The 19126-nt window shown below is 41.7% G+C and overlaps 1 protein-coding gene across 11 annotated transcripts in view; it reads right to left on the bottom strand.

Annotated features, from left to right (window-relative positions):
* Positions 1–18410, bottom strand: part of DAB1 (DAB adaptor protein 1) — a 684943-nt gene extending 666533 nt beyond the window's left edge. For 5 of the 11 annotated variants that reach the window (XM_039485615.1, XM_039485614.1, XM_039485622.1 and 2 more), the window contains exon 1: positions 17997–18395. The gene's annotated coding sequence lies outside the window, so the exon portion shown is untranslated. Of the gene's footprint in view, positions 1–17996 lie in introns of all 11 variants that reach the window. The other 6 variants (XM_039485623.1, XM_039485624.1, XM_039485625.1 and 3 more) reach the window with 3 other exon arrangements.
* Between the last annotated feature and the right edge of the window lie 716 nt (positions 18411–19126).

Below are 19126 nucleotides of genomic sequence, written 5' to 3'. Positions count from 1 at the left end.
CTTGTCAACTCCGGAACTCCAGCTTGCGAGAGACGGAAGCGGAGTCGATGGGGGAGCGGCAGTTGTCGACTCACCGCCGTCCTCACAGCCAGGTAAGTCGACCTAAGATACGCCGACTTCAGGCGTATCTTAGGTCGACACCCCCCACCCCCAGTGTAGACCAGGGCTACATTGCTCAGGCAACAGCTTCAGCCCCAGGTGGCAGGGCTCAGGCTTTCAACCCCATGAGGTGCAGCTCTGGCTTTCTGCCCTGGGCCTCAGTGAGTCCAACGCTGGCCCTGCTTGGTGGCCCCCCTGAAACCTGTTCACGGCCCCCAGACCCTTGCTGAGAACCACTGTGCTAGAGGTTCTCCTTACCTCAACACTCATTTTTCCTGACCTCAACCTCCCTTCCCATCCTCTACTCAAAGCATGAATTATCTTCAGTTCAGTTGTATAGTTATAAGCACCGAATACCAAGAAGTTGTGTTTAGGCTGCAGCTACTGTCTGTTGGCAGTATTATATCTCTGGTGACAGATTCAGGGGTGGCCATAGACCAAAGGGACCAGGAGACTAAGAAACAGTATCCTCCAATCTCCAAATTGGAAATCTGGTTTTTGGATTAAACTGCCCATATCTGTGTGCATGTGAAGAAGCCTAGATTACCACTACCCATACTCTTCCTCCATAGATAAAGCAAGACCTCTATTCTTCCCAGTTGTAAATATGGTCCTGGAGAATTAACTTGTTTTTCCGGTAATGGGTGTAAAGACCAGAATTTCAAAAGGATTCTCAGAGAGTTAGGAGTGCATGGAGCTGAAGGGCATCTAACTCAGATGCCTTTGAAACCACACAGAGGCACAGAAAAGAAGAGGAAAAGCAGCAAGATAAAGAGAAGAATGAAAATGCTAAGGTGGACCCCCCTCCATTTTTATTCTGAGTATTTTCTTTTTGCTTGAAGGGAGGGTGGCAAATGGATAGGTGAGAGGTTCAGGATTCAAGAGTGAACATTTTTCCTCAGCTGTACCTTCAAAAGAAACTCTCCCCACTCTTATCATTTGTCCTTATTCTGCATCCTGCAGCAGACATATTATACTTGAATATTTGGCCAAACGCTTGGAAAGATTTATTTTTCCGTTCAATGAATTCGCTCTCCTGTTTCTGCTGACCAGCCAATCAACTCCAAGTGCTCTCCTTGAGGCAGCATATTTGGATATTGAACAGCTGAAGTGGACTTCATTCCAAAGCCATCTCACATTTGTTGGGTGCCGTGCCCCCGCACCAAGAAACAAAAACAAAACCAAACCAGTGTTGCATCACAACACCCACTTGTTCTGGAAAATTTAATTTCCCAACCGTCTCGCTTGCCCCATCTGCTCCTCTCAATTCATTCGGATTTGTTTTAGTCTGTGCATCTGCAGCAGCACCAAGAAAACTGCAGCATCATTGCAAGCTTCCCTGCCATGGAGACGTGCCAAGCTAGTGTCAAATTCAACCTCAAACAAAACAAAAACAAAAACACACCACAAGGTCACTCTGTCTAATTCTGTTGTCTCTTCTCCTGGAGAAAGAAGTAGGAGAAGCAGCAACCTGACTTCAAACTGAATCTCTGGAATTAAATCCTCAGATACAGGCTCCCCCAACCCCTTCAGATATGGGCCCAACCCAAAACCCCACATCAAATGCCTCCATACTATGGGGAAGGGTCTATACTTTGTGCTTCAGCCTCTATCTTACTCCTTTATTATTCTGCCCACTAACCTGGAGAAGAAAACTCAAATTTCTTAAGCTTATTCAGCACTCTCCCTCAACTACAAGTATGATTATTTATTCGTTGACCGCAGCATCTTTTTTTTTTTTTAAGGTTAGCCACTTTCCAAAACACCAAGGAATGCACAAACAGACACCATGGGGGGGAGAATAAGAACAATAAGCAATTTATGAACCATTTGATACAAGTCAACCTGATTTACTTTAAGTAGAACAGAAGTGAGAGTGAAATCCTGGCTGCATCAAAGTTTATGGCAAGAACTGCAGTCTTGTCACTAACATTAATGGAGCCAGGATTTCACCCTAGGTTTTTAGGAAGGATTTAAATGTGGACTAGGAGGGGCCTTGTAGAGGAGCTCAGAGAGATCACCATGCATAGGGAGCTGCATTGAAGGTGGCACAGAGGAGACTGTGCGATCACAAAAATCTATAAGCATTGGCTCTCTCTTTTAACAGGGACCACCAGGTTAATGGCAGATCAACAATGCAAGCTTCCTTGTGAGAGACTGGTTCAGAAGCTGATTCAGCACTCATTTCTGAGTCAGTGAAGACTGTTCCCTGTGCAGTGTCATGTCTGCAATCTATTCACGGGTAGTCACATCCCCATTTGGGCTCACAGTCACTGAGTTTCATTTTGACTGTCAAAGCCCAATAAGCTCAGGATCTCAAAGCAAAAAATTCAAAAGCTAGCAAACTTCATCTGGTGTCATTGTCAACTTGAGTCAGCCCAGGTTCACACAAAACCAGGCCTTATGTATGTGCAAAAGTTCATGAATCTTACCAAGCCTTTAACATGCCTGGGTTCAGGGCCAAGTTTGTAACAGAACTCAAGTTTTGCTTATCTAGGGGGTTTGTACCAAAAGTTTGCCAAACCTCTAGAAGTTTTCCCCAACAAAGGAACCCAGCTGCAAACAAGCTTCAAAAAAACCCATACCTATTGTGGCTGACTCCTCATTGTGGTGTTCAGAGATGGCAGAAGGGTCATAGTCTCCTTCTGACATTCCCCCTGAGAGGTATTCGTGTAGCCTAAATTCAGCTAATTTGGATTCCTCTTGAATGAGGTTTTGTTTGGGTCATGGAAGATCTACAGCAACTAAAGAAGATGCTTCATTCATTTATAGCATGTAGTACCATTAAGACCTTGCCTTGGCACTTAACTAGCTTTCTCGTGGCTGATTTGACCTCATATTTAGGAATTCACCAACCTCATACATAGTGAAGAGGTGAGAAAGTTGCAGAGGTAATTTCATCTTGCTTCAGCGTGGGAGGTGGCCAACTATGCTGACAAGTTCTCTGTGCTTTTACGGCAGGACCAAAGTTCATGGCTCCACTGGTGTACAGACCTCCAGGTTATATGGGGAAATACCAAAGAGTTCAGAGCATCATATCAGACTGGTCAGTATGTGTACTCCTTGACAAGTGCATTGCTTCAAGAAGAGCCCATCATATACTGAACTTCGCCAATACTCAAGTGACCCCTACTCGTTTTCTGACCATCACCTGGCACATTTCACTTCTTCAATTATTCCCACACCTCTCTCTTTTGCCTCATCACCATGGAGAATAAAGGACTTTGGATTGCCATTTTGGTGGTGCTCTTACTGGTTCTGACTCTGCAGAGGCATATCCTGCCCATGGCCAACTCAAGAGCAAGCAAACATCAGTTAGATGGGGCTCATAATTCAAAGGCTATGGAGTCTAGTTGTTTCTTGGGACTGCAGACCACTGTGAGTTAAAGATGATCTCAGAGTTCAAGCATTTGGGTACAAACTGGATCTGAGAGGGAGTCTGATCTTCCTCTCTCTGTCATACTAATAACAATACCATGGCATACAGAAGAGCTGGGACTGAAGCAAAGATACTGTTTGTTATGGGTCACTGGCATCATGAATTACAATCTAGCTGAACTCTTTCAGGGTACGTGCACTGAGACACCATATGGATAGTCATGCCATTATAACGGTGGGTGTGCAAAAAACTCCCCCCAAATCCACCTCCTTTCCTTCTTATCCTGGACCGCCCACTAGTTGTTTTCTTGTTTAAAGATGCTTTTAAGTTATTGTGTTCATATAGTTTCTATAGTGCTTTTATTGTGCCAATAGCCAGTGCACTAAGCACCGTAGGATGTGCAATAAATTTATCATAATATAGAACAGTAAATATCTGCAAAGCAGTTTCACAAACTTTAAAAAAAAAATACATTCTGTATGAAATGGTCTATAGATAATGAGCTTTCCACTTTAGCTCCAGTAAAGTGCACAATTAGTAGGCTGTCAAATTAGACATGTTTGGCATTAACTCTATTAATGTTGAGCCATTTAACTGACCTTTATTAAACTGGCATTGGTAGTATATTCTCCTCAGTGTTCATTCATATCTTCCGCTAACGTTAATGAGATTTAGGGGTTCACATAAAAAGCGGAATATACTCCTATATCTTTAAAAAGAAGGTCACCCACTACATTGCTTCCATAACAGCCAGTCACAAAGTTGCACTGAATTCAGAGAGTCATTCAGCAGCCATCTGGGAATAAATGGAGCAGAAAGTGAAAGTTAGCAAGGCAACTGCTGGGCTTAAACAGATTCAATACAAAGAGCTGAAGGGATGGTAGAGGTGAAGAGGATGGGAGGACACCTAAGCCCTAGGGACACTATGTAATATATCGGACACTTGTGACTAGTAGACAAAGTGGGAGGAGACACTAGGAACCTTATCAGCACATAGAAAAAATAATTCCATAAGCTGATATGTCAGAATTCCCTTTTGGGTAGAGGAGTACACGGTAGGATGCATACATAGATATTGCTTTTCAAATTCAGGAGATGTGACTGTGTTCAACTTCCCTCTACTGGAGTGAATCAGAACTGTGCAACTGCGTGTCATTGGCCCTATATGCCTGATAGCCGACAGATCATCCTTCTACACCTCAGCTGGTATGCGATTCTAAATAGGAAGTTTTAAGTGGTATCATCAATGTGAAATTCTTAGTGGCCAGGGTTTATACAGCAAAATGACAGCCATGAAGTCCTTGGTGGTTACAGATTTGTTCTACTATGTAATACAAAGAAAAATGTCAAACCAAACATGTAGTAGATTTTTAATGGTAACTAAAGTGGGTCCCATCAATGTGCTTATTTCTCTTTGATTACATCCATTAAAGCAAATTCAGTTACCACGTTACAATATTTGATTTTTTGCTGCTTTTTAAATATCGTAATGAGTAAATGAAATTCTACGCTTGCACTTGAAATAAAGCTCTATAGGCGGAACAATCTGGAACAAATGCCTTACCACTAAAGTCTTCTTTTATTGTACCTAACTGATGTATATTGGTATAGCCTGGATCCCGGCAATAGGTTACATTCATGCTACTGAACGGATAGGAAATATTTTGGTATTCTGCAGTTTGGAAAACTACATTAACAACTAAATTTCAACTCAGATAAGATGCAAGAACGTGTGACCCTACAACTAAATTCAGAACTCTTCCCAGAGTCAGGATGAACTGGCAGAACAATAAACTTTGGGAGCATCAGTAACCATCAGTCTATATCAGTGGTCCCCAACGCAGTGCCCGCGGGTGCCATGGCACCCACTGGGGCATTTATGTGCACCCGCCTAGTGCCCAGCAGGGGAGAGAAGCTGCAGCCCTGCGCCTGCTGGGGACAGAGAACTCCGGGGCTGCGGGTACCAGTGTTTGCTGTCTTCCCAGCTTCTCTCCAGCTTCTCACTGCACTGCCCAGAACTGGCACCCAAAAACCCCCAAAAAACCACTCCGACTCTGCAGAATGGATGGAATGCCGCCCCGTAGCATGTGCTGCCCCAGGCACGTGCTTGCTCCACTGATGCCAGGAGCTGGCCCTGTATGTGAGTAATTGTTGGCGCCCGCCACACTCTTCTGAAAACATGAATGTGCTACTAGCCACAAAAAGGTTGGGGACCACTGGCCTATATCATGCTTCTGATTGGGGAAAGGTTAGAGACTAGATAACCTGAGCTTGCGTGCAGTAAGCTACAAAGGAAAGACGTCCTGGCTGCCCTCCATCACCAAGACACAGTTGAACTGGGTCTCTCAGGGCATTGGTAATGGTATGTGTGACTTTTATATCTAGGTCACCATGCAAATGTGGCTCAGACTGATAATCAAACTTTGAATAGCTTGCAGATTGCAACAGTGGCTTATGTACTGTTGTCAACTCTTACGATTTTATGAAAAGTCATGATACTTGGCGTTTTTTCTGAAGCCCTAGCTCCTGGAGTCATGTGATTACCAGAGACTGTCACTTTTTAATTATTTTAAATAAAAGCTAAGTTTCTATTTCTCCTGGGAGAGGAGAAAAGGTTGGAAATGTGACCCAAGTGCCCCCTAAAGGCTCCAACCAGAAGACGAGGAAAAAGAACCAAAATATTTTATATTCTCATAATTTTTAAGCCAATTTTGTTACTTTTTGTGAACTGGTATGATTTTTGGATTGGCAATACTGCTTGTGTGAATCTGTGGGTCTTCTTGCTGCCTCTACTGCATATGATATATTAACATACCTCATCATGATGGGTAGTAAATGACATCCTAGGTGGCCAATTAAGCAAACCAACAAAGAATTGGACAGATATGAACTATTTTAGCCCTAGCAGTGGTCCTCCAAAAGCTAGTGTTGAGGTACCTTAGTACACATTGCGGATAAGCTTGTGCTATCTGGGTTAGCTCTCTTCAGTAGATAGAGGGCTTTAGTCTCCAAGGCTGTCATTCCAGCAGCTTTCACCAGCACCAGCTTTATTTTTAAAAAAGGCTTTAAATAAATTCAGCTCAGCCATTCTGCAAATTTCCAACAGAGAGATACGGTCAGATATAGATGGACATGGAAATACACAGCAAGATCATTTACTAAGAACAAGCAAACCCTCTCTTTCAGTCCAGCAAGCAAAACATCACACTGTCAAACAAACAGCAGGGGAAAGGCTTGTGTCATCAAAGAGTTACAATATCATCTCTCACTATCTTAAAGTAATACAGTCACAGTTCAAGAGCAGCTGCACCTGTATTTCCCCTCAGAAAGGGCACCCAGTCACAAGCTTCCAGCTCCCCAGATGTTGCCTTTCTAGGTGGAGACATGCTTCTCTTCCCTTCTGACCAGAGTACTTCCAGGCTGCACAATTCCCTGCCTTCACTGTGTGTTGTTTCCTCTTAAAAAAATTTTTATTTAAATTTTATTATTAAAAGAAGTACCTTGTGCCGGATCCCACCTAGAAGATTCCTGGGTTCGACCTTCCATGGTCTTCTTGGTCAACTCTGAACCAAATCCGAACAGACCATGGTAGATGCGGACGTATAATGCACAAATGGAAAATCAAGTGTGGCTCCCTGCGACAGACCAAACATATCACCACCCTCTGCCCAATTTATAAATATGAAGGCGGCATCACAGCTAAATTCTACTACTCCTGATGTAGCCATTTGGCTCGATCAACTTCAGGTGAAGTTGTAGTTGCTGCTCTACACCCACCATACGAAAGAACCGTGTTATGCCCAGCACAAACAGGTTGCCCACAAACACCCGCTTGCGTTCTCTTCGGTGTTAGTTTGACAGGTATAATGAGGTTATATATGTTATACGGTGCCACACAGCACTTCCTATGCAAGCCTGCTTTATTCTTAAAGTAAAAAAGCATTATAGAGAAAACATAATAAAAAACCCAAATAAACGAACCTATGTGCATGCTAATAAGCATTCCAGACATCACCCTAATCCTAAAATGGACTCTGGCAGGATAAGTCCTTCAACATCCTCATCTAAGAGGATTCCTTGTGGTCACTAGGTCATCACAACTTCAGCTCAAAAGAAGCACACTCCTAATATGTTCAGTTCACCCTTTATACAGATTGGGGGGCGGGGTCTCTGACCTGGAGTTTCCAGGAGCAGGTAGTTAATATACAATGGGTCTCTCTTCCAAGGGGTTGGCTTCAGAAGGGAGAATTTGCATTCCCCCTCACCCACTTCACATATTGTTCCCAAAAGACCTTTGAAGTTCCTCATACTTTCCAGAGATTGCATTAGTCTTGTCTTCCTGCTACCGAAGTTCCATACTCTCACAACCGCACATAAACATTTGCATTTTTAATACAATGAACTCCAAAGATGTTAAACTTGATTCAGTGAAGTTCCTTCAGCATACTGCAGGAAATTGTCTGTCTGTCACAAATACTACAGCTCTTTAGATGTTTCCATTTTTAAGAAAATTCACCTTTTCCTCCTAAAATAATCTTGCATTTATCATGAGTAGGTAAGTAAAATGAATATATACACAGGTAAATTCTAGTTAGAATTTCAGAAGGTCTTTGTGGTCAGATATACCTCTACTCTATGGGTCTGATCCCGCTCCAGTTGAAACCAACAGCAAGGCTCTTACTGATTTCAGTGGGACAGAACAAAGCCCTCAATGATCAATGTTAGAGAAGGGCTCAGCTCAAAAGCACGGATCCCAGCACTTCTCAGAACCGCAGAAGTTCATATCTGGATCCAAAGTTTGTATCTGTCATAAATGTGTTTAAATAAAAAAGAGTGTCTGTAGTCATGACTACCATGGAATAAATTCCTTTATTTCTGCAGCCATGGAAAACGTTGCATTCATTTTCTACCCTTAACCTGTTTACTAATCAAAGTTGGCCAGGATAACACCTCTGTTTCCAACACTGACAGCTATTTTCCCAGAGCCATCATTTTTTAAATAAAAAGAAACTATTAGTGATGAGAACCAGACTTAACACAGGGGAAGACTATCCCACATCTACCTACTGTGGGGTTCTTACACATTTTTCTAAAGCATCTGGTGCTGGCCACTGGTAGAGACAGGGTACTTCACCAGATGGACCCACTGCTCTGATCCAGTCTGTCAATTCCTATCTTCTTATTCCTCCCTACCCCATGTGTAACTGTCTGGATCCAATAAAAGCAGGGAAATCACCCATCTAACCCATGCTTTTTCTATATGGTATTTAGCATATGTAGCCCAAAATGGAAATTAAACATAGCTGAGTTTTGGGGAGGTGATATTCCTATAATGATGGAAAAAACTCTTCCACCAGCATAGACTGTGGCTGCATTATGTGATTATTTCAGCACAACTACAACAATGTAGCTATGGTAGTATCATCCCCATAGTATAGACAAATCCCAATGTAATGTGATCCTAATGTAAGCCACTCCAACGCAAATGAATGTTCACATAGGGGTTTGCAGAATTTTAACGGTATTGGTTAAGAAGCAAAAACCCACTTAAGTTATCTGTACAGGTAAGTGAGCATACACTTTAGTATAACTCTGAACAGGTTTTAGATACCAGCCTTTCATCCTCCAGAAAGATCAAGTCTCATGCTGGGAAAAGCATAAGAAGAATCAAGTTAATATGTTCAGTAATAAGTTATCACCATAAAGAGTACTTGACCATCTTAATTTCCACCTGGTTTGCAGTAAACTACCTCAGTGTGTGTAAAATAGAATGAAAAAGAAATATTAAAAATGACAGATTGTGATTAAACTAGGTCACAATTCAAATGGCACAATTAGTGAAAAATGATGTTTGAAGACACTCAACTCACCATCCTCCTTACACTGGATAGACTACTCCATACGTTATTTGTTCCTGTCCCCCCACCGTTTTATTCCCAAAGACTCGATTAATACAAAACAATCCCCAGCCTGCTGTGCCACGTGACAGCATAATGCCCACGAGGCACGAAACGTCACAGATCACAGCTTTAAACCCGGCCAACATAAGATATTCATTAAGTTCTCCCAAGCAATGGATGTATTTGTTGTTGTTGTGGGACAAACCACAGAGAAATACAGATGGAATGGGCATTTTATTTACATATGAAATCTCTACACCTATCCACTGGATTTATGGCCTTACACAGTCATGGAGGATGCCAGAGATAAGCTTATTTTATAACCGCTTGCCCTACATTAGGAAGCATGGTTTTCTCCCACTCTCCCAAATGGCCACTGATATTTCTTTTAATAATTTTTTTTCAAAAAAATATTTGGCTGTTAGTATGTCTTTAAAAGTCTGGAGCTGGGATTTTGATTCAAATGTCTTCATCTCTTTGGGTTAGAACTTTTCAACTCAGACCCAATCGGTACTTTAAAACTACTCCTACAAAAGATGAATAGGATCAGTAAACTCATCCAGCCAGGCTCAGCTGACTAAACTGAAATCCCCTCGCTGATGCAGAAGCAACCTACACTTGTGTGCAGCAGGTTTCAGAGTTCCTCTATGTTCTGTTCTGGAGGGCTAACACCCTGGAATTCAGAAAGCATAAAAGTCTCCTGGAACCAAGTCCTGGGGGACATAGAGAAGCAGTTATAGACAAGACAACCCAAACTGCCCACAAATATATAAAAAGCTTAGCAATGTAACCCCTAGACCTATTTAAATGATTCAAGAATGTAGAAGTTGTTAACTTTAATAGCTTTGGAAAGGTTTTCATATACTGATTTCATCACTTGGGTTACCACAGGGCTAACGGAATAAACAGCAACATTTTGTAGTGGGGCAGGGTATTAGCCCTTTGGATAACACAATAGGGTTTCACCTAGATATTAATATGAAGGGTGCATTAGAAGCAATGCATTTGCATTATGTGCCCCTATTTTATTTAAAAAAAAAAGAAAAAGTCAGCTGGGATAGTTTCCTTGGTACTGAAAGATGCCACACATGAGCTCACCTCATGGAGGCAATTTTCCTTTATTTAAAACGTAATTAAACTGGCTTCTCCATTTTTAAACTGCTCTGCCAACTTTTTCGGTGATTTTCTTACATTGATTTTCCAAGACAAAACAGACCATGAGAAGTACAAAAAGGTAAATGATTTCCAGCATGTATGTTTCCAAATACCACATGCTTCACGGGGTCGCCAACAGAATTATGCAATTTTACAACTTGTCAAGCTGCTAGACCAGAAAACACAAAACCAGACAATACTACATAGACATAACATGGTAGGGTGGGAGTAATAGTAATAAAATAGAAGATATACATGAATAGGGATAGGAGGGAAAAAGGCGACCAATGATGGGAAAAAAGGGAGGAGTTAGGAGACAGATGTCTGACATTCTTTGAGCCATCTCACCATTGTTAATAAAGCTATGTATTAAAATTTGGATGCAGATTTATTTTCTTCTTGGTGTTCATCACTGAGAAATGACCTTTTAGAGGGAACTGTAGCACTTTTAAAAGTGGACTGAAAGGTTGGTTAGGGAGTGTTGGGTTACCCTGAGAGTTCTTAAAGCAGTCCTCCTGCGAGAATCACAATGGAAACAGTATCCCTGACCCTCCACAGTCAGCATAGTTTGGGGGGAAGGGGGGAGAAGAGGCAGATATTTTTCCTCTCTTTCTCCTCCCATGGAAGTGGCACCATGGTCATAAAGGGTGAGTCTCTCTTTTTTACCCTGGATACCAGCCAGACCTATAGTTAAAGTGTGGCTGCTTTTGTGTTTAAAATAAATAAAATAGGATGTTAATATAGTTTGAATCTTTTTTATTTGGGGGGGGATTCTTGTGCAGTAAAAGTACAACATAGCAAAAGTAAGTATCAATCAGGCCTTGTACAAGTAATGGGCCATATCCTCAGCTGGTGTAAACTGATGTAGCGCCACTGAGTTTAATGAAGCTATGTTAAGTTAGACCAGCTGAGGATATGGCCCATTAGGTATTGTTAATCTATTTTGTCATCTCTAAGGGCAGGTCGACACTAAGGGCGGGGGTCAAACTAGGGTACGCAAGTTCAGCTACGTGAATAGCATAGCTGAACTCGAAGTACCCTAGTTCGAACTACTCACCCGTCCAGACGCCGCGGGATCGGAGTCCGCGGCTCCAAGGTCGACTCCGCCACCGCCGTTTGCAGTGGTGGAGTACCGGAGTCGACCCGAGCGCGCGGGGAGTTCGAACTATCGCGTCCAGATTAGACGCGATAGTTCGAACTCCGAGAAGTCGAACTCACCGCGTCGACCCGGCAGGTAAGTGTAGGCTAGCCCTAAGCATAGCAGGATGTTGAAGAGGTTACGTGCACTAACAGAGGCACAAAGGAACTAGGTAAGGGTGTCAGAAGTGATTCTGCTTACTTTTGACTGGCTTGCAAAATCATGTTATGAAAAGTACAAACTAATTTTCTATTCTTGTTTATAATACATACCACCATAATCAGTGCTGTTTAACATAACATCTGGAAAAAGGCGTAAACAGGGAAGTAGCAAAATTTGCAGACAATACAAAATTATTCAAGATGGTAAAGTCCAAAGCAGACTGCAAGGAGTTACGAAGAGATCTCACAAAACTGGGTGACTGGGCAAGAAAATAGCAGATGAAATTCAGTGTTGATAAATGCAAAGCATGCACATTGAAAAACCAAAATCCCAACTACACGTACAAAATGATGGAGCCTAAAAAAAGCTGTCACCACTCAAGAAAGATCTTGGAGTCATAGTGGATAGTTCTCGGAAATCATCTGCTCAATGTGGAGTGGCAGTCAAAAGCTATCTTAATGGTTGCTAACATTCTGTAAGGGACAGATAGATGGCAGTAAATATCATAATGCCACTATATAAATCCATGGTATGCCCACACCTTGAATACTGCATGCAGGTACTGGTTGCCCTATCTCAAAAAAAAGAATATATTGGAATTGGAAAAGGTACAGAGAAGGGCAACAAAAATGACTAGGAGCATGAAACCTCTCCTCATATGGAAGCCACTTAAAAGACTGGGAATTTTCAGCTTGGAAAGAGATGATTAAGGGGATATGATAGAGTTTCTTATTCACTTTCTCCACACTATTCATGATTTTGTAGAACTCTTATTTACTCCTTCACATAAAATAAGAACTGGGGTCACCAAATGAAATGAATAGGCAGCAGGTTTACAACAAACACACAACTCACAGTCAACCCATAGAACTTGTTGCCAGGAGATATTGTGAAGGCCAAAACTATAATTGGATTAAATAAAGAATGAGGTAAGTTCCTGGAGGAGGTCCATCAGTGGCTACTGGCCAAGGTGGTCAGGGATGCAACCCTATGCTTTGGGCGTACCTAGCCTCTGGCTGCCAGAAGCTGGGAGTGCACAATAGGAGATGGATGGCTCAGTAATTGCCCTGTTCTGTTCATTCCCTCTGAAGCACATGGCATTGGCCACTGTTGGAAGACCGAATACTTGGCTAGATGGACCATTGGTCTGACCCAGTATGACCATTCTTGTAACTGTGCACAGCACTTTAAAGACAAAACTGAAAGGTCCCACTGTGACGCTGCACCCCAGATTCTTTATAGTGATATTATGATGATATGATTATAGCATAATCATGATGTATTTTATGCAAGACAGGTTGTGTAAGTGTCATTGGAAGTTATGATTTGCTGAATACGATTATCCTATTTGTATGCATGTATCATTTTTGTATCTGAAGTTATAAATACTGACTACGTATCTGTACTTCAAATGTAGTTACACCTGGGCAACACTCACTAGACAAGATGCTTTCAGTCTAGATAGCTGACTGGGAAAGGCCTGTTCAGGACAATGAACCATTAGGGAAAAACAATAGGCCTTAGAAGAAGCTTATCTCCCACCTGGTGAGCCTTCCCGAGAACACTGCAAACAGCCTGTAAGTGATGGCTATGTCTCTACAAGGACATGTGACCAGGCCACATGATGCTGGACTCCATCTTGGGATGTCAGTATTTTTTCACAAACCCGTCTGGGAACCAAGTTTTGAAACAAAGAGTTCCCACCATATGCTAAAGCTATATAAGGCAGGAAGTGACATCATCTGTTGTTCTTTATTGGAAGTGTTGAACCCAGGCTAAAAGGATTTCTAGCCTGTGTATGAAGACCTGAGAAACTCAAGCTGTAAAGCTAATGCGCCTTGTGCCTTAAGAATCTACAAGTCTGCCTGTACCCTCAGTTAGATTGAATATGAACTAGCAGATTCTCACCCTATCTAGTATATTAAGCTTAGTTGGCGTTTTTTGTTTATTTGCTAGGTAATCTGCTTTGATCTGCTTGCTATCCCTTACAATCACTTAATCTATCTTTTGTAGTTAATAAATTTATTTTAGGTTTTAATCTAAACCAGTGAGTTTGGAGTGAAGTGTGTGGGAATCTTAGCTCAGCAGGGCTGAAGTGTTTATGAAGGTGACTAGGCCAGTTTCATGCTATCCCAATACCGGGCTGTCTGAGCACCGGTCCTGACCTCAACACAAGTTACAGCAGCCCTCAAGCTGCTCTTATTAAGAAGAGATTGCCAACAATCCAGCTGCTGGGGATTCAGGGGATCCTGGCCACATGCTCTTTCCCTCAGCCATACCCTTTAGCAAGAAGAAGATATTCTTGGGAGTCTGGTTTTGAGTTTTAAGGCAGTTTTGCCTCAACAGAGCAGTGCAAAGCAGCCCTAGCACACCTGAGCACCTCGTCTTATTTTAATCAATAAGTGCTGTGCAAACATTAACAAGTAGTGTTACAAGAAGTGATGCGTCTGGTCATTTTTAAGATTCATTTGTTCATCAAGAGAAAATTAATTCCAAAACCTGAATTGTTTCTTTAACTGTTCTGTTTCATCAATGGCCTGAACAGGATCTAAATAAGATAACTCTTTGCCTTTCTTCTCCTCCCTTCTTTTACAAAGAAACAAATCTAAACTCCAGATAAAGTAGAGCTTGAATTACTTTGCTTTAAATGGTCTAGGCATTCCTGCATGCAAATTGATAGAAAATTAGTATTACTACAGTTACTGAAGTCCTGGTCTGAAGATACCTAAAAATGGAAGGATTCCCCCCCACCACCCGAATAGCAAATGTATCCCCCTTCAAATCTGGTTTATGCAGGTAACATTCCAACTCGCCATCAGTTTGCTAGAACTGATTATTACATAAGTAAAATAAGACAGCACTTCGTGTCCCTCTGCAATAAGTATCTGTCACTCAAACAGATGTCACCCTAAGCAATGCCACTCTCCAATCAATGAGAGGATCTGTACTCAAAAGGTTTATGTGGAGCAATGTTTGGTACGCAAGCAGTGGACAGATCAGGCCAAACTTACACTTCAGACAAAATTACCTGTCCAGTAGAACCTCAGAGCTACAAACACCTCTGGAATGGAGGCTGTTCATAACTCTGAACAAAATGTTATGACTGGGAGAAGGGATAGCTCAGTGGTTTGAGCATTGGCCTGCTAAACCCAGGGTTGTGAGTTCAACCCCTGAGGAGGGCACTTAGGGATCTGGGGGCAAAAATCAGTATTTGGTCCTGCTAGTGAAGGCGGGGGCTGGACTTGATAACCTTTCAAGGTCCCTTCCAGTCTAGGAGATTAATAATTGGAGATATACCACTTACTTCTTTCAAAGTTTACAGCTGAACACTGACTTAATGCAGCTTTGAAACTTTACTATGTAGAAGAAAAATGCTGCATTGTAGCCATCTTAATTTAAATTAAACTAATACCAACAGACCCTAGTCATCAGCAGGCAGACAGGATTGAACCTGGGGCCTCTGGAGCTAAGTGCACAAGCCTCTACTGCATGAGCTAAAAGCCATATGCCTAGTAGCTAAGGCTGTAGAACAGACTCATTAATCTCTCTCTAAGTGGTCTTGGTGCCACTAGCTGGGACAGAGCACCACACCCAGGAGGTGTGTGGGTTACGAAACAAGCACAAAAACAGTTTCTTTACCTTGTCAATTTTTTTTTAAACTTTCCCTTTTTAAAAAAAAAGGGAGTTTACATTTAACACAGTACTGTACTGTACTTGCCTTTTTTTCCCCCCTCTGTTGCAGCCCGATTACATACTTCCTGTTCCAAATGAGGTGTGTGGTTGACCAGTCAGTCAGTAACTCTGGTGTTCCTAACTCTGAGGTTCTACTATACAAGATTTCTGCTTCTTGTTTCGAGCAAACAAACAGATAGTCCTGCCTTATCTCTACAGATTCTACATTATTAAAATGAAGAGATTAATTTGTAGAAAACAATGAAATGAAAACCAAAGCTGCAATTACAGAGAAATAAGCAAACTTTCTTCACCTCCACTCAAAACAGCAAGTGGCTTAGTTCTGGGTCTGTTCTTTACACCTCAGAATTATGAAGTATGGATGTGGTGGGAGACTGCTGTACCACATGTACTTGCCTATATCATGACTGACTTCAATGCCACCTCTCAATGAAAGCACTATATACACACAATACAGTTTGCCTCAGAATAAACCCTAATAGCTCATAAATTGCCAGTACAATAATCCCTTTGGAATCTCTTCTTTTATCCTGAGTTTCCTTCCTCCCCCCCTCCCCTTTTGTTACATTATAGAAACAAGATAATAAACAGTACAGAGAAGAAAATGATGTTATGTACCAATGTTCATCTGCAGAACAGACACTACCCTCGATTTACTTAAGGAAATACAGTCAAGCATATACTTCACTGTCAATCTGTTTTTAAAAAGGCTACAGGACCTGTTGCACCAAAAAAAAAGGGGGGGGGGGAGAGGCAATATGAATTAAAATATTTTTCTTTCACTTTTTAGACATAGGTTTTAGATTTGTCCCTGGCAGAAAAGCTACAAGAAGCTTACAAATAAAATAAGAGGGGGCGGGGGGCTTCAATTCAGCCTAGATTGTTTAAATCCAATGTTATTATTTCCCACGGAATTACTTAGGTCTATTGAAGATGAAACTGCAGTGTTGGAGGGTTATTTGCTCCAAGGACCTTTTTAATATGGCTGTATTGTAATACTGCAGTGCAAAAACCTCTCTAGTCATAAAGAGAAATTTAGCTCAGAAGCAGAACTTGTGAGCACTGAAAAATGCATTTGCTTCAATTTGTATTCATTTAATAATGGTGTTACTTAACAAGATCAGTTAAAATGACTGTCCTCAAAAGGCATAACACTGTAACCTCCTCTTATGAGACTCCTAAGGCACTGAAATAAAATTCATTTGTCTAAACCAAATAACCAAAGCAAGCAGTGGCATTACAAAGAACATGTTTAAAAGGAGGAAAATCTTTAGTGACAGACAAGAAGATAGTTTTAAAACAAAAGGCAAAAAAAGCAGGAAGCCAACTAAAATACATATTTCACTGCCAATGAAAATAAATTGTCCCTTGACAAATAGCAATGCATTTGTCATCTCACTTTGATTTTTGTCTTAAATTAAGGAGACGCCACTGAATCTCCACATTAGGAAAGAGCTATTGAAATCTGGGTGTATATTGTACCACATTACTAGTCAAATCCCATATACTCATGCATAATTATTTTCCTACAAGGTTATGCCTAATTGGCCACTAACCCAATTGATTAATTGTCTAAATTTTAAGGAGGCATCAAGAAGCAGTCTGAAAGGCAGCAAAATGTTTATTTAAGTACCAATATGAAGGCAGTTGGTTCTAGTTGCTCCTATTAGGATGTACACACATAGGTGGCAGACAGAAAAAGAATGTTAGAGGGTCACCTAATCTGGAAATCAACAAGCCCTGTGGTCTGAGGGCAATCTCCACAATTTTAAGTAAATTGTTAGTTTCCAGCAATGGAAGCTGGAAATTATTTTGAGTGTGACAGAGAGGGTCCTTTAAGCAGACATATCATTCTCTTTTCCAAGTCTGCGTAGTAAAATGTCCATTTCCTTGAGTCTTAACCCTTATGGTAAAAGCAGAGGATAAATGCCATACATTCAGATTGAGTTTTCTTCCTGGCATCACCCCTGCACTGATTGCAGAGAGGTATGTGACAAATCCTAGCCTTTTGACAGGTCTTTGAGTGAACAACAAAACTTTGAGTTAAAGCCCATTTATTTCTCTCAAATCGAAGTTAATAGGAATCAGGCACACGAGTGTAATTGGCAAATGAGATGCTACATTATGCACACTGCTTAAAGCAAAGCTTTCCTGATCAAGACTTTTCTAATACCCCTCCCCCCCCCCAACACACCCACCCACCAACCAATTTTAGATTTAAAACACAAACCTTTGGACATGTATGGGCAGATCCACTAACAGGATCCCTCTAAGAACAGATTCTGTGGACTAAGATTGTAACATGCTGTAGGGTTCAGAAATAAATACAAGCAATTAAAGCATTTAGGGGGTGGGGTGAAATACCACAACATGGAATTAAACACTGATAAGACACTTGAATCTTTCCCAACCACCTGCCCTGAGCCCCCATTTCTTCATTACTGCAATCAAATAAAATACCTTCTCCTACCTTGAGCCACTGCTGCTCCCTGATCAGCCCCCAACTCATCCTCTTGTTGCAGAAAAAAGGCTCCCCCTTTTGTTGTCAGTTCTTTTTTCAAGGGGGTCTGTGTGTGTCTGCCTGTGGGCAGTAGATCCCTCCAAACGAAGACTTGGAAATGGGTATCCCAGTGAGCAAATCCTCAGCAGTTTCAGTTCAGTGAGAGCACCTCAATCACAGCAGCAGAAGCAACAGCAGCAGAGGCAGTGCTAGTACTCTGCAGGCCACATCGTTCATACCGTATACATCACTACCACATTTCTCCTAATACTGGAGCCCGACAGCATTTCACCACGTAGTGTATAACGTGTGCGCTTTGCTTTGCCTTGCTGTGCAGTAACACATTTACGTGAATACCCTTAATAATTCCCTTGGTCTGTGTCTCATCAGCAGACTATTTGTGGCTCAGCAGGCACAGCAAATAAACATGCAACCACCTGGAGGGTGCACTTACATCCTTCATTAGGATCTGCCACCTAAAGGTATCAAAATTCACCTGAAGGGACCAGGTGCACCCAATTCATCACACTGGAACAAATTCACCACTCTCACGGTTCCCACTAACTACAATAGGATTTGCATGTAAAGGTAGAAACTGAACCTTAATCTATCCAGACACTAAAATAGCTGGGGTAACACTACGCACTCAGAACACCCCATATGTCCTGCTCTGGGCTCTTTACTGGTCACTGTCTAGTCACCCACTCTACCATGTTGTTAGTTGCACCTGTACAAAAGTGTTGCATGTTTTTCTTTCTTTTTAAATTCCTGTGTTCTGTGACATTTTATGGCCTGACAAGGCATTTTCAACCAGCACCCTCAGGAGGAGAAAGTGTGACTTCTGTCACATGGTCTTGATTTTAACCCTATAATGCAGACTAGATAATCATAATAGTCCCTTCTGATCTTAAAGTCTATGAGTCTATGATAATGCCCTATCCAGTGCTCATCACCTTGCTCTCTCGGTGCCTTGCAAGAATGTATAATACCAGCAAAATGGAACAATTTATCAGAGGTCTTTTTTGATCTCCTCCTTAATCTGGAGTATGTATTAAGAGGATCTTTTTTGTTCCCCTTGCTCCAGCATCAGCCACTGGCTT

This window comes from Mauremys reevesii, linkage group 8 (genome assembly GCF_016161935.1).
Source record: "Mauremys reevesii isolate NIE-2019 linkage group 8, ASM1616193v1, whole genome shotgun sequence".
NCBI lineage: Eukaryota > Metazoa > Chordata > Testudines > Geoemydidae > Mauremys > Mauremys reevesii.
Note: the sequence above shows the minus strand (reverse complement) of the source record. Positions and strands in the feature narration are given on the sequence as shown.